The sequence below is a fragment of the Triticum aestivum genome, chromosome 1A, assembly GCF_018294505.1.
Source record: "Triticum aestivum cultivar Chinese Spring chromosome 1A, IWGSC CS RefSeq v2.1, whole genome shotgun sequence".
Lineage (NCBI taxonomy): Eukaryota > Viridiplantae > Streptophyta > Magnoliopsida > Poales > Poaceae > Triticum > Triticum aestivum.
The window spans coordinates 419,183,225-419,208,527 of record NC_057794.1 but is presented as its reverse complement, the minus strand read 5'-3'; the positions used below and the strand labels follow the sequence as shown (position 1 = coordinate 419,208,527).

General features: G+C 44.3%; 1 long non-coding RNA gene and 2 pseudogenes across 1 annotated transcript; 2 read left to right on the top strand and 1 right to left on the bottom strand.

Moving 5' to 3' along the window:
* Window positions 1-367: 367 nt before the first annotated feature.
* On the top strand, window positions 368-12,554 carry LOC123053713 (probable nitronate monooxygenase; annotated as a pseudogene).
* Window positions 12,555-13,685: 1,131 nt separating this feature from the next.
* On the top strand, window positions 13,686-24,810 carry LOC123053700 (subtilisin-like protease; annotated as a pseudogene).
* Window positions 17,800-21,245, bottom strand: LOC123053706 (uncharacterized). The gene is made up of 2 exons (XR_006425795.1): window positions 20,875-21,245; window positions 17,800-18,262 (listed from the first exon to the last, which is right to left on the bottom strand). It is a non-coding gene; the product is annotated as an uncharacterized lncRNA (long non-coding RNA).
* Window positions 24,811-25,303: the final 493 nt, after the last annotated feature.

Genomic DNA, 25,303 nt, shown 5'->3' with positions numbered 1-25,303 from the left:
GATGCGTTTGGTTGAAGGTGTCGTATGAATGGGTTGGGACCGTTCAATTTTTTTGGGATTGAACCATTCAATTCATGTGTTTGGCTGAATATGAGTGGTGAGCTAATTATTTAGGACGGGACCACCAGTCATGCTCACATAGTCATGCATGCAAAGGGTGGCCATTTGATTCGACCGATTTGGTTGGGTGGAACGGTTCAGCATCTTCATGGCATATTCTCTTTTTTTGGCTCGAACCATTCATGTGCTTTATAACCAAACATGTCTATTTTTTGAACGATCCCAACCCATTCATGACCACCCTTGCAACCAAACGCACCCTTAGCTCACGACTTTTATTTGCAGCCCTTCTTATCCATCCGGCATGTGGAGGAAACACGACCAGCCGCCGTGCGCGGTGACGTCCCCGCTGACGCCCGGCCCCTGGAGCACGCAGCTCGCTGGCTGCTCACGGCTCATCGTTACGGCCTATTTATGGATCCGCCGCCTGCCACCGGCTGCCGGCAGAACTCCCGCGACTATCAGGATCGGCCGGCTATACACCGTGAACTGCGCCACTAGACTAGGAAGAAAATGGGGTGGAAGGGCGTCCTGGGGTTCGACTACGGCGTCGTGCAGGCACCGCTCGGCCCCGACATCTCCGGCCCGGAGCTCGCCGCCGCCGTCGCCAACGCTGGCGCCATAGGCCTCCTCCGCCTTCCTGACTGGGTACCTCCACTTTCCTACCCTCTTTGCTACTATTTACATGCGCTCTATCAGTCTTGGCTAATCCCTGGAGCCCCCTACCTGCCTGCAGTCGGCGCCGGACCACGTGAGGGAGCTGATACGGAGGACCAGGAGCCTGACCGAGAAGCCATTCGGGGCGGCCATCGTGCTGGCCTTCCCGCACGAGGAGAATCTGAGGGTCGTGCTGGAGGAGAAGATCGCCGTGCTGCAGGTGTACTGGGGCGAGTTCCCCAAGGAGCGGGTCGACGAGGCCCACCGCGCCGGCGTCAAGGTCTTGCATCAGGTGAGAACTTTAGCTGAAGGACATTTCACCGGAATGGATAAACCCGGCTGCGGCTTGCGCTTACTTAACGGGTGAATAGCTCCCATGCGACGTCGTTGGTGTGAATTGTGTCTCTCATGCGACGTAGTTGGTTGTAATCGCTCTCATGCGACATCTTCGTTGGAAAAAATAGCTCCCATGCGACACTGCTGCCTAATCCAAAGACACATGTTTAAAACTCGAATCAGGTGAGCGGGACCCACAGCATGGGACCCACTAACTTATCCAACTCAGCATTGGTCAGGTGAGCGGGACCCACAGCGTGGGACCCACTAACTTATCCAGGTCAGCATTGGTACAAGAGGACACCGAGCCGTGCCCCGAGCCGTGCAGCACCCGAGCCCATCCTCCCCCCTCCCCCTCCCCGACCGTTGTTGTTCTTTTTCTCCGGCGACGACGCGCAGCAACGCCGTTCCGGGCCGCGACCTAGCAATGTCGAGCTCCGCTTCAGCCTCCCGCCGCTCATGGCCGCGCTATGGCGCAGTGCCCATGACAAGATGCCCTGCATGCCAACGTATCGCACCCCTGAAGCGGCTAGTCACAACGACCGACAAGAATGGCAACCTTGGGCGGGAATTCGTGAAATGCGAGAGCAAACCAGAGCAGGGAAAGGTGAGATTTTACTTCTCAATATGCCAATTTTGGTTTTTATCTCCCAATTTCATATTTGCCCATTTTTCCCCATCGGATTTGGGATTTAGGGTTCATCTTTCCGATTTCAGAAATTGAAGCAATGCACCCATTTTGAGTGGCTAGATGAGTACATAGAGCGGATTCAACTGGAGGGTGCATCAGGGGAGCTCGATTTACCGTTGGAGGCGGAGAAGTTGGGCAAGTTTGGATCGGGCGCATCTGGATCCGGGGCCCCTGGATCTGGCAATTCCATCGGGGGCGCCCGCCCTTCCATTGGTGCTACTGTGGGGGATGCAGGAGTGACGGCAGAGCTGAAGAAGCTGAACAAGCAGATGAAGAAACTCATCGAATTGCAGAAGCAGGGCAATTTGATGGGGCTGATGGCCGCATTTTTTTATGTTTGTGTAATTGGTCTCGCATTTGTTTATGTGATGATAATTAGTCGTAAGTGAATAGATTGGGCATCATTTGTAATCGTAATGATATGTACATTTGAATAAAAGTGTTGCGCTGTACGAATTCGGCATGTCTTCTTCACTCTGTTTTGTTTTTTCAGTTCTTCAGTTAGTCATCAGTTTCAGTTTCAGTGGTAGAGGGAGAAAAAGAAAAAAAATTCGTCCCACAGTTGCCCGAAAAGGCCAGGCCCATATAGAAGTTACGCAGGGCCCAGGCCGAATAGAACATACCCAGGCCCGTTGATAAAAGAAGTGTAGCTAGTGCAAAAAAAAGTGCACACGGTCATTGACATCAATATATCTTTTCGGCTTTAGGTTATTTTACAAATTTTAAGTTTCCTGCCTTCACCTTTTTTTAGATAACTCATCTGATAATTATTTGAGCTATTTTTATGCATAAGCTATCGTGTCCGATTGTAGGGTCCCGTGTTGTTTCGGCTAAAACAAAAGGTTGGTTCTAGTTAGCAGTCTAACTTGTAGTCTTTGTGAACCAAAAAAGTTGCATTTGTTTGGTTCTAGTTTATTTCAACGAAGCGCCATTTTTATTGCATATAGTGCATAAAACATAAAAGGAAGATAATTAACTAGACACGTGCTAACAACAACTTCTATGATTGGATCATGTTTTAGTGCATTTTTTAGTACACATGGCCACATAAATAAAATGCAATGGAGAAACTTTAGGACCGAAAAAACATATAGATAGATAGAGGGGCATCGGGTACCCTAGTAGCATAGATAGATAGAACATATAGAGGGGCATCCCCCCACTACATATAGTTCATAAAACATGAAAGTAAAATAATTAAAACTAGATATATAGAAGACACGGGCACACACACCCGAACCAACACAAACACAAACTAGATAGATAGAAGACTCGCACTTGAACAACTCCTTGGCCCCTCCTCCTTGCCACTCCTTGGCCCCTCCTCCTTGGGCCCCTCACTCGTCGTTCTCCGGCATCTGGTAGGGGAGGCTGTGCATGCCGTTGGGGTGAGGGAAGATGTGGTGGAAGTTGGTGAAGATGTTGTAGGTCGTGAACGCGATAAACTCGCATCCACACCAGAACACCTGGCCGAGGAGGTGGTGAGCGTCGTAGGGGTTGGTGAAGGTGACGTGGAGGCCGATGACGAGGCCGTTGGCGTTGCCATCGTACTGCTCGTGGAGGTGGAACATGGGCGGAGTGCCCGGAGGGAGGTGGCGGTAGCCGGCTTGGAGGAAGAAGCGAGCCAACTCTCTAGGGCCCCTCCACCTAGAGATGGCCCACACCCTCAGGCTATTCTCGACGACGACTCCGGCCGGGTACTGCCTCTCCGGCACGGTGCGAGGGCGACGGTAGGTAGGGCCGTTGAACTGCATGGTGGCTCGAGTGGTGGATTTGGCTCGAAAAGAAGAAGGGGAGGAGGCTTGAGAGATGAGTGTGAGAGGATGAGGAAATGGTGCCCTTTTATAGCCGCGTTGCAGCTGTGGTCAATGTGTACACGGTGCCTTCTGGATCGTTTTCTCTTCTCCGTTCGCACTGGCATAAGTAATTGCGGGCATTAATTCAAAAAACGGCGGCCAGAGCATCCAGGCGAGTTGCATCGTTTCGTGCACTTGCATCGGCGGTGACGCCGCGTGGGAAACAGGCCCGTTCATCCGCGCGTGACACTGAAAAAGGAGCTGCGCCACATCTGCACCACCGACGCGTCCGTCTCGTTCAAACATGCATTTGTTAAAATAGCTTAGATGCGACGTACCTATACGCTGCGCCCCTGCCGTGCTTTACTGCGTCGATGCGTGCATGCAATGGCGGGCTAGGTGTTCACGAGCAAAGAATAGCTAGGCTGCGACGTTGCATGGCATGCATGGGACAGGGATGGCCCACATGTCATTGACCCTCTCGCATGCAGCCCATCCCCCTCTCGACGGCCGTGCGCACGCACGCCAGGCTCTGCCGGGCCCGATCCGCTCGGCCCAACGGTCACTTAGATGATCCCCCGCTCAACGTTATCTGTTCGTCAGAGAGAAAAAACGGTGGCCAATCAGATTGGAGCCCACGGATCGCCCCCACGGAATCCTTCTAGAAGGCCTATCCGACGGCCGCAGTTTGGCGTTAGGGTTAGATCGACGGTGGACGTTTGGCGCTAGGGTTACATGGGGTTTGGAGGCAGTCAACGGGGTTTTGAAAGGTTTGACCGAACATTCAAATGTGTATAACTAATTCAAAAAAATCTAAAAAATGAAAAACCTGCGCATATAGCCTTTTTATGTTACATAGTTATGATATAAAATGATAAACTTGATCTAATGATCTTTGCTTGAAAAAACCTTCACAAATTGGACTATCTCGACTGAGGTTGCATGGAGTTCACAGGAGTGAGAAGAGGGTTTGAGGTTTTGAAAATGCAAAAAAATCAAAAACATCACCTTAGCTTCATTTTAGAGTGACTAAGGAGGATCTGAAGTTATTTTTGCATTTAAAATTTTTAAACTTGTTTTATTGCTAACTTTGTATTAAAGGGTGTTTTTTCAAAAATAAATTAAATAATATGAATACTTATTCAAAAAAAGGTGAGACTTCGTATTGATCCTATATAGGTATAATATAAGCTAAGAAAATCTTTTTTGGGTGATTTTGAGAAGGTCGAAAAAAACTTGCTTAGAAATGGGGCCGTTTTCCCTTACTTTGGAGCCTGTTTGGACAACATTGTCCGTGACTATGAGTTGGAATTCACAAAAAGGGTTGGATTTATGAACTAAAGTGCATAGTAGTACATAAAACGATGCAACATCACAGAACAAACAAATGAACTCAAAAAATATTGGAGATAGGTTCAAATTTGAATATCGGTTCAAATTTGAATTTTATTTCAAGTCAAATCCACATCATAGCACATAAGTTATCACATGAAAGAACATAAGTTTTCACATCAAATGACAACAAACTTAAGTTTTCACATCAAATTTGAATGATTTCGACTCTATTTCTTTTGCTTCTTTCTACCACTCGATTTCTTCTGCTTTTTTCCACCGTTTGGTTCCACGGCGCATAGTTTGTTGATGCTGATGCTCTTGCTTTTTGGCCCCTTGCAAACTCCACTAGGCCCCCTCAACTTTTGCACCTGACCATGTCTCACTTCTTCAGTTTGCACTTCTGCAGATTGAGTAGATGGCATTGTTCAACTACTTCAGTTTGCAACTCAACACTTGGCAGCACAACCTCCAAACATGGCAACACAGTTGTCAAAGCAGATTCGAATGGCAGCACAACAGTTGCTTCATCTGCAACAGTTTCAGATTGCCCTAGCGTCTGCAAAACAGATTCAGTATGCATCACATCGTCCAAAACACAAACACTTAGCTCATGTTCAGCAGTAACAGTTTCAGTTAGCTCCATATCTTTGTCACCAAACATTATCTGCTTAGTGCTCTTCCTTCTATAGCCACCGAGTCTTGCTTTTTTCACTGGCCAGCATTGTTCAACAACAAGCGGTGGGGCTTTTTCTGCACGCTTCCTCCTAAAAAATAAAGCATTTGACTTGGTTAGATACTAGAACAAGTAGCAAAATCAAAAACTTGCAAAAACAGTAACATAAACATACTTTGGCCTCTGAGGAGTGTAGATGCACTTGGATGAACCAATTCTGTGCCCAAGTACCTCACACAACTTGCACCTATTTTTGTTACCTTTTTGAGCCCTTTTGGGCTTATCATTCTTTTCCTTTTCCTTTTTCCCCTTCTTACTACAACCACCTTTCTCAAACCAAGCTTTGAATCTGCTCTGTTTAGGCCTCCCAGCCTTTCTTCTAGTGACAGGGGGACACAAGGTAAATTCTATTTCCACCTCAGGCCACTGAGATTGGTCAGTCAGTGCAGGAATTGGACTTGCATATGCAGCTTTGAATTTTTGTACTGAATAATACTCATGCAAATATGGGTGCATATTTAACCTGGGTTTAGATGCCAAAAAAAGTATGGAATGCTCACATGGTTTTCCAGTGTGTTGCCACTCTTGGCAAGTGCACTCATGCAACTCAGTATTTACCACATGCCTCTTGCCACTCTTTGTATCTCTAACTTCAGCACCCCACAAGGAAGATTTCTCAACAGATAGATGTGAAAGATTTCTACTCCTGTTGACCACCTGTTGTACCACTGCTGGAAGCTTGTCCCCTTCCAAAATATTAGCAATTTTTCCTCTCAACTCCCACAAACGCATGATCATGATCCTTATTTGGTCCACCATGTCATGCACAGGCAAGTCTTTCAAATGCTTCACTTTGTTGTTAAAACTTTCTGCCAAGTTGTTATTGATATGATCACATTTTATGGCAGTATTAAAACCTGATCTATACCACAACAGAGAATGGTGGGTGTTCAACCATGAAGCAAATTCATTATTACTACATGATGCCAATATCTTACCAAGGTGATAGGAATGTGTCTGTCTGGTGTAGGATCTTGCTGCTGGCCACATGCGCCCAAATTCATCTCCTCTGAATTTTTTTATCAGATTCATCCACATATGTCCAAAGCACTCCCTCTGCTCAGCATGGGGGAAAACACTTTTTACTGCATTTTCCAACCCTTTACATGCATCTGTGTGGATGGCCAAAGGAGAAACTGGCCCTATGCATCTTTTCAGTTGCATCATGAACCATATCCATGATGCCTCTGTCTCTGATTGAAACATTCCTATTGCAATTGGGAACATCCAGTTGTGTCCATCTAGAGCATTGCATGCAGCCAACTGACCATTCCACTTTCCAGTCAAAAAAGATGAGTCTATGCTCAAATATGGACGACAACCTGCTTTGAATCCATCTATGCAAGGCTTCAAACACATAAAAAACTTGCTGAATAAAACCTTGCCATCCTCTGTTACCTCTGTATCTATCTCCACCACACTCCCAGGTGACCTCTTCTCCACCTCTGCTTTAAAACTATACAACATCCTAAATGTATTTGCCCAGTCACCATACAATGATTTCATGGCCCTTTGTTTTGCTTTCCACACTGTGGTATATTGCAGCTGGATGGGGTACAACTTCTCCAAGTCAACTTTAAGCCTCTTTGCAGTAGTGTTTGGAGTCTTGGCTAAAATAGGAGTAATCTTCTCTGTAACCCAAAGCTGTGATGTCATCTTTGAAACTCTCTGTGAAGTGGTCATACATGTATGCTGGTGTGGTATTTGATTTACCCTTACTGTACTTCCATCAGGTTGTAGTCTGGCAGACAAGTACCATTTGCAAGGATTGCCACCACCATCATAACCTTTGCACCGAGCATAAAATTTCTTTCGATCAGTCCACATAGTCTTGGCATCAAACTCTTTTTTCACTGCATAGGTCCTGAAAGACATCCTAAACTCCTTCATGCTTGGCCACAACTTTCCCACCTCAATAACTGGGTTCTCTTTGTCATACAAACAAACCAGCTCATTATCATCTGCATCATCCACATCATCTGCAGCCTCTCTCATCAGGTGTTCTTCATCCTCATTTGCATTTCTAGGGCCTGTGTTACCTTCAGCTGGCAAAGAACTGTCATCCTTCTCCTTATCTTTGTCATCAACTTGAATGCCAAACATTTCGGCCATATCAATGTCAGATATTGGTGTAATGACCAAATCTGTTTTTTCATTCAACTCTACTACATTCCAGTCAACAACAATCTTCCTAGCACCATGGGTTCCCTCCTCTCCATCTGCATCAATCCCAGTATCTTCAGCTACTATAGTCGGTTCAGTCAACAATGCCAACATCTTCTTTTGTGAAACCCACTCATCATCTTCCATCTGTGCAGCCATCTTTGATGGCACATAACCAACTCTGGAATGAGTTTGCAGATCAATTAGCTCTGCATAAAATGTTACTTGTTTGCTTGCCCATCCTCCTTGCTGATCAATTTCAGCAACCATGGATTCTCCATCTTCAATTCTCACATATTCACCATTATAGTTATCGAAACGTTGCAGAGATACCTCTTGTTCTGGACCCCAAACAATACTCTCCCCAATTCTCTCCACCAAATTGCCCACGGCCTTCTCCTTCATGATCTCCAATTCCTGGGGATCAACATCTGCAAAATCGACATCCAACCTCACGGTGGTATCTCTATCAATGTCTTGGACACTGCCATCACTGAGCTTGGCTTTACAGGGAAAAAATTCCACTATAATTGCGAATGTGGTGGCAGAACCTGAACCTCCCCTGTTTTGTCAATGGCAGGCAGCGGCGGCAGTCACTACCAAATCGAGTTCGATTCTAAATCGCCAAGAAAAGAGGGTGGCATTACCGATTTGAAGCACTGTCTCCTCGGGGCAGCCCGTCTCCTCGCTCCATCTCATCTAGCCCTCGCTCCATCTCCTATCCAATCAAGCAACAGGGGCAGCATGAGGCCACAGATTTATTCAAAATTCAGTGGAATGGGAGTAGTGTTTGGAAAATACTCACTCGCAATAGCCGCTGCAGGGATAGGCGCTCCACCAGCGGGCCGCGGAGAAGAAACAACCCCCGGATCCAATGGAGCCCGATTCTAAATCGCCAAGAAACAGAGGGCAGCATGAGGCCACAGATCCCCCAAAATTCTGGGGAGTGGGACTAGGGTTTTGGGCTCACCTCGCAATAGCTCTGCCGCTGCCGAGAAATGCACTCCACCACCGCGGAGAAGAAACCACTGCCGGAGAAGATGCTTACGGTGGCGCCGCTCGCCCAGTCCAGCACGGGCGAGTCGAGCACGGTCACACAGTCACCGGTCGAGTCGTGGACGGTTGACTCTTGACTACGTGGCCATAGGTGGACCCCACCAGTCAGAGCACATAACCCCGAGTGTCCTAACCAAATCTCAGCCTAACGGACAACCAACTAGCCGCGTAAATGGTGTGTCGCATGGGAGCTATTTTTTCCAACGAAGATGTCGCATGCAAGCTATTACAGCCAACGACGTCGCATGAGAGACAGTTCACACCAACGACGTCGCATGGGAGCTATTCACCCTTACTTAACACTTATTTTCTGAACTGTACTTAACACTTGTTGTGCCGTTCTTATTACCACTTTACTTGTCTGATTGCGTTTGCCTAGTCTATGTTCGTTCCAATTTCAGTAATTAACATTTGTGATGTCATTGTGGTACTAGACTGGACTCTTTCTTCCTACTCACACTCCTGACTAATAGTGCCCAACTAATTAGATAGAATTTGTTGGAGCAAAATCATTTTGTTCTTGACAGTTGTGAGAGTGCAAAGTCCGGTGGCCGTTAGCTAAGATATGGCTGCTTAACACCTTTGTTAATTAGTCAAAACTTGTGAATGGTATGTATCAAACTTGCTAAATCATTGGAGGGCGGTGGACGTTGACTGGTCATTATTCTGTATATGTCCAACTTCAAACAAGTGTTGTGTTCTTCAATGGTTTTGGTGCAAATGTAATGAACAACAACGGAATGGGCTTTTATGTATATAGACAGATGGAGACTTCCAACAGAATTTGGTCTCTCACAATGATATTTGGACTAAGAACAGAAGGGGCTAGAGTTTCTTATATGGACTCTGTCTCTGCAGCAAACCATGAAGTCATGAATATAGCTAATTAAATCATACTCCCTCCGATCCAAAATAAGTGTCGCAGTTTTGAATTGTGGTTAGTTCAAAACTGCAACACTTATTATGGATCAGAGGTAGTATTTTCAGCCTTTCCAACAAAGAAATCAGAGCTTTCTACTATCAGTGCACACTTGCAGCTATTCTAACAAGTACATTTAAAATTCATAAGCTTCTTTTGGAGGCCTAGTAAGAAACTACAGTACTGTTATGTCAAGTTTTAGAATGTGATCCTTTTCATAAAAGAAATACTTCTTATAGGTAGTGAACATAAAGTTGAGTTTATAGGAAAATGCTCATTACTCATTTCTCTCCAATTTCCTAGGACTGCTGGGATCATGGGGTGATTTGTAATATTGATGAACAACTAGGACTAGCATCTGATGTAGACTATTCAGGTTTCAATGAACTCCTTGTTGGTGCGAAGAAATTCACAATAAGTGGCAATGCATGACCTGTAGTCAAGGCTTTGGTGTTCTATGATGATGATATGAGCATGTAAGTCCTTGCACTTGTTCTGTTGATTATGCACATTTAGATTTATTTTTTCCTTTGTGACTTGAACAGGTTGGTAACCTTGAGGAGGCAGCAAAAGCTAAGGAAGCTGGTGTAGATGGAATTATCGTTCAAGGCCGTGAAGCAGGGGGGCATGTGATTGGTCAAGTAAAGTCACTACACACTGTTTCCATCTTGTTTGTGCTTCAATATTTTAAAATGCTGTTAGGCAGTTTACCAAGAAGCAAGCACGCATGCAATAAGAATCTACACAATGTGCCCGTGATATAGTCCAGGCTACTGATTTAGCTTAAGGCCCCTTTTGTAGTGTCATCTTTGGAAGCATGACACATCTTGCAAGTCTGTTTCTATTTAATTGTCTTCATGGGCTTTTATCTCAAACAGCTTTTCTTCTTTGAATAAAAAGGAGGGTCTGCTACCATTGCTGCCGAGAGTAGTAGATCTAGTTTCGGATAGTACTATTTCAGTTATCGCCGCTGGTGGAATTGTAGATGGCCGTGGCTACGCTGCTGCATTGGCACTTGGTGCTCATGGTGTTTGCTTAGGAACTAGGTACTTGCTCAGTCTTGCCTTTTTATGATTATGTCAAGCAAAGCTTTTCTTTATACTTATGCATGTTCTGGTTTCCGCATTATGAAATTCCTTAATATTCAGGTTTGTAGCCACCGAGGAAAGCTTTGCGCATCCGCTGTATAAGAAAAAGCTAATTGAGATGAATTGCACGGACTGTACAACTGTGTTCGGGCGTGCTAGATGGCCTGGTGCTCCACAACGTGTCCTGAAGACACCTTTCTATGTTTAGTGGAAGAATCTTCCAGATCATGAAACAGAGGAAAATCAGCCTATTATAGGTCATTCTATCATCCATGGTGTGGTATGTATTAGTTTTTTTTTTTAATTTACACCCTCATTCTGCATTTAGAAGTTGAAACCATCTGTGGTATGACCTTTTCTGGTTTTCTTATTTTGACCAGTAATGTACAGTACTTTACTCCTAAAAGTCTTACCCCGGCACAGTATATAGGCACAGTGATGAGTGAATGTGCTTTATCAGAACTTGGTTGGCTAACTTCAGTTCTCAGGCATCTAATTTGGGGAAGTTTACTTCCCAGTGAGAAACATGAGTCTTCAAGCTGTACCTTTGAAACTGTTTGTCAATTTAGACATGTCAGCTAACTTTAGGAGCTCTTGGACACGGGAAAGGCTGCCCAGTCCAATGTAGGGCCAAACAAGCCCCACAACTGAACCTAGCTACTTTGCAAGTTATAGCTCAAGCGATCAAATTTTAAATGGCAATGCCAGCTCAGAATGATTTCATTGATATGATCCTTGGGGAAAAGGATCTCAAAATGTTTCAAAATGACCATGATTATTTATTAACTTCTGTTTTTTTTAATTAAAATTGGGTCTGTTTCCTGGGCATATAATGTGCATTTTCGTCATGTTACTTGAATATAGGTTGAAGAAGGGGAGCCTTGACGCAGTGGTAAAGCTGCTGCCTTGTGACCATGAGGTCATGGGTTCAAGTCCTGGAAACAGCCTCTTACAGAAATGTAGGGAAAGGCTGCGTACTATAGACCCAAAGTGGTCGGACTCTTCCCTGGACCCTGCGCAAGCGGGAGCTACATGCACCAGGTTGCCCTTTTTACTTGAATATAGGTTGAAAAACAAAAGTTCTAGGAGAACTTGTAATGTACCATAGTTGTGATTAATCATGGCCATCTATTATGCTGTTTGTACAAGATGGAGCTCAGTAGAGGAGTTCACTCATTCCAAACCTTAAATGCACATTTCATACTTGTGCATCTAGAACTTAATAATGGAGAACTAAGCAATGGTTTCATAATTCCAGCACAAGGATATACATCGGTTTGCTGGTACTGTTCCTAATGCGACAACAACAGGCGATATCGATAGCATGGCCATGTATGCTGGCCAGGGTGTTGGGCTAATCACGGAGATTGTACCAGCAAGGGAAGTTGTCAAGAGGCTAGTTGTCGAAGCACAGCGCGTCATTGGAGAAAAGCTTTCTGGTTTCCCCAAATCATCAGAGTAGTGCTGGTGAAGTCCTTGGTAATTAAACTGTTAAGGTATCTAATGGTGTACGCTGTGTGTTCTTTGTAGGTAATTAAGGTATCATTTTTTACCACAGTTTTGTACTTGTATGTGTTGTTTGTAAGTATATATTCAATAAAGGTAAATGATTTCAATACAATGAGACTGACAAATGGAGCATGTAGGCTGGAGCCACTTGTCAATTACACATCGGCTTGTGCTTATGCTTTTGGAAACTTCCATTTTCATGAACCTCAGAGCAGCTGTCACTAATCAGACCTCAGGTGTTGGGTCATCTAAGATACCAACCTATGATACTACGCACTACGGAGATAGTAGCATTATGATACCACCCACTATGAAAGGTCTTAGTGACAAGGGCAAACTAGTAATCCTAACTAGCAAGATTTTGGAGTTTGATTGGGCTGGATATGGTAAAAGAAGTTTTGGAGGTGGCGAATTTGGGAGTAATGTGGGTGGGCTGAAATGACACATTTATTGTCTTAGTTCCAAAGGTAGATGGTTCAATCAAGAATACTCAGTTTCGGCCCATTAGCATGTAGTATAATATGGTCTATAAGATAATATCAGAAAATGTTAATCACGTGCCCAAAGGTTATTTTGCCGAAGGTGATTGAACAGACGAGAAGTGCTTTTGTGTCGGATAATATTCTCATTGCATACTTTCCACGCAAAAATAAAAATAAAATAAAAATATTCTCATTGCATACGAATGCATTCATGGAATTAAGATGGAGACTAGTAAGAATGGACTATGTGTGGTGAAGCTCGATCTCAATAAAGCGATGGACTGAACGGGGTTTGCTGACCCTGACCGATGGACTCAATTAATAATGAATTGTGCCTCATCATATGATAGTACAAGATTAGGTTTAATGCGGAAGAACAAAAAATAAATACTCCAGTGAGGGGATCACGGCAGGGTGACTCTTCTGGACGCACATGTTCTAGTTTGTGCTGAGGCACTCTGTCTCAAGTACACAACTCCATCCACTTCTCCCCTGCTCTCTCCCTCCGGTGGATCTCCAGCCACCCAAGGCCCGGGCCATGGATGGAGATGGCGACGTCAACGCCGCAGGCGGCGGAAGGGGTAGCGCGGGTCGGAGGCGTGGGGCCGCGGGGCGCGGGCGGGAGACGCAGAGCGGCGCCCCGGCCCGAAGGTCGCGGCAGGAGTTGGTCGCCGAGGGTCTGAGGCGGAGCGCACGGGGTCGGCAGGCGCAGCGCCGGCGAGTTGGTGGAGTAAGGATTGTGCAGCGGCGAGGAGGCGCCGGCTGCTTCCGCTTCCGCGCCACGAAGGCGACGATGCGCGAGTCCCGGCCTCGTCCAGACCATCCATCGCCAATTCGCCAGGCAAGCTGAGCTCCACCCTCCTCTCTTTTCCAAATCCTAATGCTTTGATTTGCTACCGGTTTTTTCATCAAATCAAAAACACTAAACATGGCTTAGCTCCCCTAAACACCTTGTCCCGCCCCGCTATTTTGATTTTGATTTAGCTGAAACTGAAACCAGGCTAGCGCAACACTCGACACGTAGCGTCGTCCTCTCGGTCACTTCCACCACCACCCGCCAGCATTATAGCTTCCTCTTTTTCCATAGATGGAATCACGGAAGCTCAACCTCTCTCTCTTGCAGTGCACCCACCACCAGGCCACCACCGCCACTAGTCCTCTCTCCCTTTGGGTCACTTCCCTGTTCCCTCCTCCACCATTTCCCATCAGCTCTGCAAGCTGCGTGCTGACGCGGTTGAACCTTTGTTTGTTTGGAGGCTTTCTCTCCACCAGCGCAAGCTCGACACACGCCGGTGTCTATAAAGGATAGCCTTGCCCTTGTGTGCTTTGCAGGGACTAGCAGATATGTTGATCGAAACTCTTACCTTAGCTTTCTGTCTCTACCACTCCCCTGATGTGATTAGATACATGATACAAAGATTATTCGGTGGAACTCTGTGGCGTCTCGCAGTGCAGGAAGCCTTTTCGTTTGGAATCTTTTACCCAGCCACCCCACAGACGACACGACCCTCTCCCTAGCCATGTAGCTCAAGGACGAACCAGACCGAACAATCTGATTTGACCCACGTCACGTATAGGCACAGGAGCATCTAGGGCTTGAAGGTTCAGCACGCAGCATTTAACTTGAGGCCCCGAAGCCATTCTTGTGCTCTGCCCATCTTTCTTTCTCTCACAAATCCAACCGAGGTAGAGTGAGCGAAAGAGGAAGACGCATTTGCTGCTCTGCGCCGTGCCGTGCCCCCCTTCCAGTCGAGGAAGATCCTGTGCGCTGCCGCCACCACCCGGTCGTCCTCTCTCCCTCTCGGTTCCTTCCACCACCAGCACCACCAGCACCACCTCTCCTCCTCACACACCAAGCTCACGCACATTGGCGTCACCCCCAGCTTCCTTTCGGAATCGCAGCTCCAGCCATGGCATCCTTCGCCAATCTCCTGATCTCACTTTTCTCGTTCACCCTCATGCTCCTGCACCTGCGGTATGCGACGACCTAGGTGCAGGCCTCTCTCCAAGCCATCGCACATACATTGTGCTGCTGAGGCCACCCGTCGACGCCGGCAGCGAGGACGACCACCGCTGGTGGCAGGATTCTTTCCTGCCAACGCCTCTCGCCGGCTCCCATGAGCCACGCCTCATCCATACCTACACCGAGGTCTTCACGGGGTTTGCCGTGAGGCTCACCAAAGCCGACCTCGCCATGGTGTCCCAGAGGAAAGAGTTTGTGCGGGCGTTTCCAGACCATCTCTGGCGCCCCAGCACTACTCACACTCCCAAGTTTCTCGGACAGGAGAAAGATGCCGGGCTGTGGATGTTAACAATAATACTTTAGAGTTAAGATAACTAGGATCTGGATCTCTTGATTAGAACACCCATCAAGCAGAATAGTGGTTACTAACCGTGATTATCTTGATCCATTAACAGGATAGCCCCTGGCTCCACCTTAGCATCTCCAGCAGTGAGAAGATCGTCGGGAGGAAGGGCATCAGCAGGCGATGTAGCAGACACGAAGGATGTCGCCGGCACGGACCTGGAGGTGGCCGGCGGTGGTGGTGGTCTTCTGATCCCCTTAAGCACCCTTTCAGGATCGGCTGTTAGGAGTAACCGGGTGCTAACCCGTACGTGTGTTACCCCCAAGGGGTACGACCTCCTCATTTTGTAAGTGGTGCGAAGGGGACAGGGACCAAAACCAAAAGTTGGGTCAATGCCCCCGATCAGGGCATGTACTGGGGATGCAAATCCTCCCCTTCTTTGTCTCAGTTTGTTATAACCGTAGATCAATTCCAACATTCTCCCCCTTGATCGTATGGTTAATAAACGTCATAAGCCCACACTCGATAGAAATAACACACCAAAATAAAGTGTTGCAATGACCAATGAGATGCCACTGAACCTCTTTACCTATAGTACATCACTCTATCTCGAAATGGAAAACATAATACCTTTTGGGAGTTGGTTTATAAGATGGTCCTAATTTCCAGGATCAAAAAGCTTTCCTAACCCATGCCGGCAACATAATCATGAGTATGGGTGGTGAGCCTCTTTGGTAAACGGATCCGTAATACATACAAATCATTTTTATATGCTTAACATCATTAGCTTGATCTTGGATTCTATCTTTCACAACATGATACATATTTTCAATGGTTTTGGCAACACCATTTGACTTGTTGTTACTCGCATAGAAAACTGCGTGTTCATAATGCAGTAGGTGGTTTTTATAAATGTTGTCTACCACCTTAATTTCGAGAATAGAACTTCTTTGACATACAACCCACCCAATAGCCTCTTAACGTGACACATCGTAAATTGCATTATTTCTAATGCCATCAATGTCATTATGGAGCTTTTCCACGATATAGCTCCATATGCGAGAGTGAGGATGTAACATAACGTGGAAACTTTAATATCCACACACCTCGCAGAAACAATGTCTGAATAACCAAGGATATTGAGGTTATCAGACTTGTTAGTAGTGAGCATGTAAACTTTTATTGCCTTGCATATCTACAAGACTTTTCACGGCTTCTCCGGTTGTCCATTTCTGGACTTGTATATTTGCCAATTATCCCGGTCATAAATAGGGCAAGTTGATATTTGAATACTTGCATTGCTTCTGACAACTGAAGCATAAGGAACTAACATTACCTGATCAGTTCATAATGGTTCCTTGGACACTAAACTGTCCACCTTTATTGCCCTTGAATTTAGTAGCAGGTGAGATAGAGTACGTACTACCATGTAATATTTTCTTCCGTACTCTATCAATGATGTCATCATAATAAAACTTATACTCCTTTTGAACCTATATCTTGGCGAAACTCAATAGAAGCAAAGTATGAGGCATCACCAAGATCCTTCATGTTACAAATAGAAGATAGAAATTACTTGGCTCGCCAAAATATTCTATCTCCACAAGGTAGTGACCTTACTCCCCCTCGTCTTATGGTATGAGTGTCCCAACACTTGTATTATCTCATAATTGTATTTCTTTAGATAACATGCCTTATGTCAACTTCACCCATGACAAAACCGTACAGTTGAGTCATACATACATTATCAACTAAGTCAACACAAGAGCATGTCATAGTAATAACACAAATGTCACAACAACTCACTGAGGAATTCTATGGAGTTCCATACATCATTAGGGCTCATAATCTTCATCCTATATGGCAACAAGCCACTAAGATGATCATTCACACACATTATCTATCGCCGGGAAATTGTTGAGTCTCAACAATAAGTATTGCATTAGAGAAAAATAAATTCCCCTCAATTTACCTGATGCATATGAACAAAGATCTAATGAAGTTATCCTTAAGATTAATGTTCATACGCTCCAGGTTCCCTGATGATCACTTTATTTAGAAGATGGAAAATATATCCAAAATATTAATAACAATCATCTCAGCTCTAAACCACAACACCGTTGGGCTGAAGATGTAAAAGAACTTAATGAACCGTGACAAATGATTATAAACAACGTTAGTCAGTAATATAACCACAAGCCACATAATACTGACAAACATGCCACTTGAGTGAGTGTCCCATATGATTATAAACGACGTTGGTCAGATATATAATCAACATGTTACATCATGACGGTCATTAGACTAGCAAGCTTGCCACTTTAGCATTCATGTGTGCTTCATAATGCTCATAAGGGACTAAGTACACATTAACATAATAAAGGAGTTATTTTTCATTCATTCTTCTAAATAAGACTTGTTGCATCTTAATTAGACAACCAACATTATAATGTGCTTTTCATACATTCTCTCCAACAAAGACTTCTCGTTGGTTCCATCTTAATTAGAGAATTGAGATACATATTTTGCTTAGTTGTACATGATATGGTCTAAGTAGGAGAAGTGAACGTCACATCTCATATTAAATGAGACTTCCATTCTCCCCCTCGAAATGTGGTCTAAAACCACAATTTTGATGAGGTCGCATTAGTTACACTTCTTTTACATCTTCAATTGTAACATAGCATATAATCTTTACAAAAGATTTATTTAGTGAAAACATAACTCATCTCACCAAGGTGGGACTAACATTACATAATTGGAGTTAACCTAATAACATACAAAATCACCTCATCTGTTTGAGAGTTAAGGTTCTCCAATAACTAGGAGCATGAACAAAATATCATCAATAAGATGGAAAAATTAAGTCATCTCCAAAAGCTAGTGGAATAAATCCAATAGTTTTGACTTTAGTCTCCTTTGCATTAGTAATGTGCATGATGGCACATGCGTCTTGAGATCTCTCCCAATGTCTGCCTTATCATCATGATTAACATCCTTCAACCTTAGTGGCAGAAAAACATTGGGAGATTCCTTACATGAGACAATGATCTCCACTCTCCATGTGGGAAAGTTCTTTGCATAAGGTTCGTCTATGTCAAACAAAATGGCATCATTTTTAATGTTCATTGCTGGAAAAAGTGGAGGCAACTTTATCACCATCACAATAAAAAACATCAACATGAATTAACCATGTAGTAAGATGAACTAAAGACATGCTTAATTGTTGTTCTAATATGTGTCCCCGTTGGGAAAAAAACATAAAGAACCTTATTTACTCATTAATGACACATGAAAAATAATCAACGTTGGTCGGAATATTACCATATGCCATTACATTATTTTCTTGAAAATCACTAATCAAAACTTCTCGTTGGTTCCATTTCGATTAGAGAGATATAAAATCACATAATGACCAGCAAGAACACCGGCTAATAGCCAACATTTGCATAAAGCAACAATATTATATAATCATGTGTGCTATGAGGCACAATGATGACTTTTAACACTAAATGTGACATTGATAGTATAAATATTAAACATAAGTGTTAAACTTATCAATAAAATTCTCAATGACATACAATGAAAATGACATTAGAATTAACATATAAATGTAAATTCATTTCCACTGAGTAAACATTAATCTTGACACTCGGAGTGAAAACAACATTAATATTATTGTCAGGATATCATACCATTTTCCAAATAAGAAAATTTGGACATAAATATTCATAAGGATTCAGAAATTAACAATATTTGGCAAATGAGAGTTGTCAAACAAATGACAACATGTACTTTTGAAAATAGATACCCTAAGCAAAAATAATAATAGTATTCTTAGGGGATTGATCATGACTCCATAAATAATATGTTGTGTCTTTATGCATATTTTCAATGGTGCATATCATAATAAAATGGCATGAAATGCACCAACCAAAAAAAACTTTAGTTTTGCCCAATAGGCACATCGCTGCAACATTATTATGCCGCATAGTGCAGTGCGGAAAAACTGAACCATGCGACCATCACATTCTCCTTGAGGTGGCTTCAGCCCAGTAGAAATGATCACATCATTAAGAAATGCCATAAGACTGGCCTTAATATGAATTTCACAATAAGATAAAATTTCAAAAAAAAAGTTATCATCATAGGAAATCTCTTCACAATAAATACAATTTTATGACATTAACATTCCATCATTAAAAATGCCATATATGGCATTTACATTATACCACATTAATATTTTCGAAATAAAATTTCTCATTGGTCCATTTTATTCAGAAAATTCAAACATTATCTTTAGCATAATTTAGGCAATCAAGACGTATTAACAGTGCATAAAAAATTATTACTAATATTAACAACATGATTCAAAAGCACCAAAAATACCAATTGCCTAAAAGACATAATTTGGCTGATAGGAACCCACGGCAGCCCTTTAAAGAAAAAACAATATCATTATTAATACTGCCTGTTAGACATTTTTGGGCATATTGTTTCTTAATAAAACAGTGCATAAACCATCAAAAGAAAACTTGAAACAACCTTTTTTTTAGTCCACTTGAAACACATCAAATGCACTGAAAATAAACAAAACGACTCGATACTTATTTTTGGCCTAAAACCAACGGCAACCCATAAAAGGAACGATCCAGCAGCTAAATTCATTAACATAAGAAAACTTTATACTGGGCCAACACAACCTGGGTCGTAGCCTACAGCCAGATTAGGCCCGCTAAGCCACCCGCAGCCCGACTGCAGCGGAGCATCAACGTCAGCCGTCGATCCCATCTAACGGTTGTAAGTTGCCCCCTTCGGAACAAAACTAACTCGCGCTGGCAAAACCTAGCGCATTCTTCTCTCCTCCCCCGCTTTCTCCGCTCGCGACCGACCACTGGCGGCGGCACAAAGCAAGGCGCGAGAGCCCGGTGTCCATGGCGGTTCGGCGGCTCCGCTCGCCGGAGCAGCGTGCAACGGAGGGATCCCGCGCGCTGCTCCGTCGAGCGTGGCCACCCGTGCAGCTACACGACATTTATTGCGGGATGCCGGAGGAGAGAGCAGTGGTGCCAGGTCGGCCATAAGTGCCCGCCGGCGGTGACACGAGGCACTCGGCGTCATCCATTAGGCGTCGTAAACCTGCGGCTCGTCCGCCGCTGCGGATGGCACGCCTTCAACGATGCTGCTGCAGCATGAGGTACTGACGTTGACGCGCATGGCGTGGTGGCCATGCTCGTAGGCGTCCATGATGTGTGTGCGACATGGCAACATCTCCAATCTGGAGCGGGTAAGCACCCCCAGCCCAAACACGTTGAGGATTTATTCTTTGCTTCTAGTGCTCGGGATTTGGGGAAAAACTGCTTTTTTTCTTTCTCGGGATCTTTTCTTAAAAAAAATTTGAATCCTTTTCTGAACCGAGGCCACAATCAGTGCTAATATATTAGGCGAAAATTTAATTTCGGCTATTTCATAATTAGCAAACATTAGTCAGGGCAATTAGCACTTAACCCAGATGTCATCATCATTATTATGTAAGCGGAAGCGATTTATGCATGAACATTACTCAAATTCATAAGGAATTAGACCATGATTAGTAAATAACATAAACCGAGTCTAATTGGAGTTCTTAAACAGAGATCAAACTGGCTCAAGATACCAATGTTAACAATAATACTTTAGAGTTAAGATAACTAGGATCTGGATCTCTTGATTAGAACACCCATCAAGCAGAATAGTGGTTACTAACCGTGATTATCTTGATCCATTAACAGGATAGCCCCTGGCTCCACCTTAGCATCTCCAGCAGTGAGAAGATCGTCGGGAGGAAGGGCATCAGCAGGCGATGTAGCAGACACGAAGGATGTCGCCGGCACGGACCTGGAGGTGGCCGGCGGTGGTGGTGGTCTTCTGATCCCCTTAAGCACCCTTTCAGGATCGGCTGTTAGGAGTAACCGGGTGCTAACCCGTACGTGTGTTACCCCCAAGGGGTACGACCTCCTCATTTTGTAAGTGGTGCGAAGGGGACAGGGACCAAAACCAAAAGTTGGGTCAATGCCCCCGATCAGGGCATGTACTGGGGATGCAAATCCTCCCCTTCTTTGTCTCAGTTTGTTATAACCGTAGATCAATTCCAACAGTGGAGGGACACCAACTATGGCGAAGGAGTCATAATCGGTGTAGTCGACACCGGCATCTATGCGGCGCATCCTTCCTTTGATGACAGTGGCATCCCGCCACCTCCATCAAAGTGGAAGGGTTCATGCCATGGTACTGCTGCTGCCCATTGCAATAACAAATTGATTGGTGCGAAGTTCATCACCGTCAATGACTCTGGAGATGTCATAGGGCATGGGACACATACCTCGTCCACGGCTGCTGGGAACTTTGTCAGTGGTACCTCGGCCCAGGGTCTCGGCAGGGCCACAGCAGCCGGGACTGCTCCACATGCACATCTGGCCATGTACAGCATGTGTACGCTTCGTGGGTGTGACTCCGCTGACATCGTTGCGGGGATAGACGAAGCTATCAAGGATGGGGTTGATGTGCTCTCACTCTCCCTCGCCCCTGTTTACGATGTTGAGTTCAGTGCAGACCCGGTAGCCATTGGTGCACTCAGTGCAGTAGCTAAGGGCATCCTTGTCGTGGCTGCAGCTGGGAATAACCGACCCAAATCATTTCTTGCAAATTCTGCACCATGGTTGCTCACAGTTGCAGCTGGCTCAGTGGACCGAAGCTTCGAGACTGTTGTGCAGCTTGGGAACGGCAATCGCATCAATGGAGAGGCTTTTAACCAGATTACAAACTCAAGCTCCAAGCCCAAATCTTTTCCTCTGCATTTGAACAAGCATTGCAAATCATTGCCTGGAAAAAATGTGGCCGGCAAAATTGTGATTTGCCATAGCACAGGACCAATGAATGACACTGGGCCATCAATCAACAAGACCGACATCAGTGGCATCATCAGTGCTGGGGCGGCTGGTGTAGTGCTAATAAACATGAAAGCTGCTGGTTTCACCACCCTTCTCGAGGACTATGGCAATGTGGTGCAGGTGACTGTGGCTGATGGCAACAATATCACAGAGTATGTGAGGACAACAAGCAAAGCCAGTGCCAAAGTCATATGCAAGAACACTGTCCTTGGTGTCCGTCCATCTCCCACGGTCGCGGCATTCTCATCCTGCGGTCCCAGCGCGTTCAGCCCCGGTGTGCTAAAGCCAGATATATTGGCACCTGGGCTCAACGTCATTGCTGCATGGCCACCACTCACCATGCTTGGATCCGGGTCATTCCACATAAAATCAGGGACGTCCATGTCTACTCCACATGTCAGTGGTGTCGCTGCGCTTGTCAAGAGCTGCCATCCTGACTGGTCTGCTGCTGCTATCAGGTCAGCCATCCTCACCACTGCTGACATCATGGACAGCACTGGTGGCCCGATCTTGGACGAGCAGCATCAGAGGGCAACCGCGTACGCCATGGGTGCTGGCCATGTCAACCCTACAAAAGCAGTTGATCCAGGCCTTGTGTATGACCTTGGCATTACTGAATATGCCGGCTACATATGTGCTCTCCTTGGTGATCAGGACTTGGCATTCATTACGCGTGACCCGAGGTTGTCCTGCAAAATACTTCCCAAGATACCTGAAGCACAACTCAACTACCCTACCATAACGGTGCCACTCAAGACAAGGCCGTTCACAGTCCACAGAATTGTGACAAACGTGGGCCCATCAAATTCCATATACACACTGAAGATGGAGATCCCCAAATCTCTTACAGTGCGAGTCTACCCAGAGACGCTGGTGTTCTCCAAGGCTGGACAAAAGATTAGATATAGTCTGACGGTGAGCAGCTCTGACAGTGAGAGCTCAAACTTCATGGAGGGAAGTTTGAGCTGGGTCGCAGTGACCCATGTTGTGCGCAGTCCGATCGTTGTCGCACTTTTGTAAGCGGGAAGAGTATGTGTGATATGTGCGATGTTCTAGAGAAATGACTGTCTTTTAACTAGTAGGATTTCCATGTGTGGAAACTAATTGAAGTTTGGATGTGGAGCATCCATTGCTCTGTCGCAAAACTGACCACACATACACTGCCAGTTTTTGATGTGGTATTCATTCTCTATAACTCTGTTACTTTGAAAAAGAAAATGATTTCGTATCATATCATTTGGTTCAACAGGTTTGCTTACATCTACATGGAAACACACAACACTATGTTGTTTGGATACTGAAATGTGTGTTTTGAAACCAATTTTTTATGCTTCATATTATTTATGCATTCAACTATGTGGACATGTTCTTAGCTGCAAATATTCTGATGAGGGATGTGCCTAGCAAAAATGGTTGTGTTTAACTGAATTAGATGCAGATAAAATCCGAAAGGTTTTGACATTTGTGTTTATTTTACGCCCATATGCTCCGAAGTTACCTTAATCATGCCTCAATATCTATAACATACAGTGAGTTATATTATACCTTTATTGTGCTGCAGAATTAATGCCATGGTTTTGTTAGAATTTGTGTCCCTGTATTTTCCTAGGAAGATGCTATTTATCTTGGTAAATTTGGAGTGATTGTGTAACTTTGTTTAGATATGTCAGATATACAGTTAAGAAACTGCATTATTATTTATTTTCTGTGAACATGAAGACTTGCGTTACCAGTTTTATTTCGATGATATGTAACTTTTATAAGTTATGTTTTGTTGTGCAGGCGGACACATTCAGATTTTAGAAATATTATTCAAGTGCTTGTTCTTGCTAGTGACCGAGGAATATGGAGTGGCATGCACGACCACAAATGGTGTTTCAAGCAGTTTTTTCATGTTATGCTCTCCACCCGAGTAACAAAATTGGGAAAACCCTAGTCGTAATCCCAAATAGATATTGCATTCTTGATTGGCAACAGAACAGCATCCCCAAACCATTCTGAAATTCTTGTCTTTTTTCACCTTTTTCCTTTAGTTTATTTGGTGTGATGCTGCTAAGGTGTTCCGCAACTAACTGTAATTATTAAAGACACAGTTCTATTCTTCCTTGAGTTATTCCATACCTTAATAATCTCAGGTTTGCCATTTGGACCTTTCTATGAAACCCCTTCTCTAACAGGTGCATGCACCATTATTTCATCGATAATCATTTTCATTTTGCAACAATGTTTACACCAAATGGTGCTGCAGATGGATAAAGTGATATCAAATGCTCAAGCTACCCTAGGAACACTTATGTCACAACAATCAATAATTGGTGGCATTACTATGAAGATAAGCAACATTGGCAGGTATTCACCGTATATCTTTTTTAGTTGCCACCAAAAAATATATTTCAAGTCTAATGCGCATCTGACCAAATTGTGTTTCCTTGCTTCTACAGATTAATCATATGACTGTGACATTGACAAAACAAAAATGCCAACACGATGATCATTGGTCAGTAATTGTTGATACCAATTGATCCCATCTCAAAGTGCCTATCAGATGACCATTCCTTGAGATAATGCCACATTCCTCAGCCACCAGACAAGTTCTGTTTGCTCCTGGTTTTACATGTAAGAGTTCAAGAATTTTGCATCTCCTCATCCAATTCCCTGCTCATCGCTAAAACTATGTTAGTTATCCCAGACAAGTTCTGTTTGCTCCTGGTTTTACATGTAAGAGTTCAAGAATTTTGCATCTCCTCATCCAATTCCCTGCTCATCGCTAAAACTATGTTAGTTATCAATATGCACTGGCGAGCCAAAATGATAAAATTATTAGCATGTTTAATGTTTTTATTTTCAAGAAAACAGTACAAACTCTTACCTCTATGAATGCACACGCATATATCCCTACTGGTAAGAAAGTAGTAGTCTGATGAGGCAATAACTGACATAATCCTGTCATGGGATACTAGTAATTAATTTTGTATGGTATATTTTGGAGCGAATAAATCGACATCCAGAGGATATTGGGAAACACTTTCCTACAGGCGCCTATTACTGGAGGATCTTAATTAATTACCGCGAACTATACAAAGGAAACACTAAGGGCCTCTTTGATTCGCAGGATTGTCAAAATGAAGGAATACGATGGCATGTCCCATAGTGTCCTACAGGATTTGAAAGAATGTTTGATAGCGCGGGAAAAACAAAGGAATTCTACAAAGAGGTTTGAGTGGATGGAAATTTTCCTTCAAAATG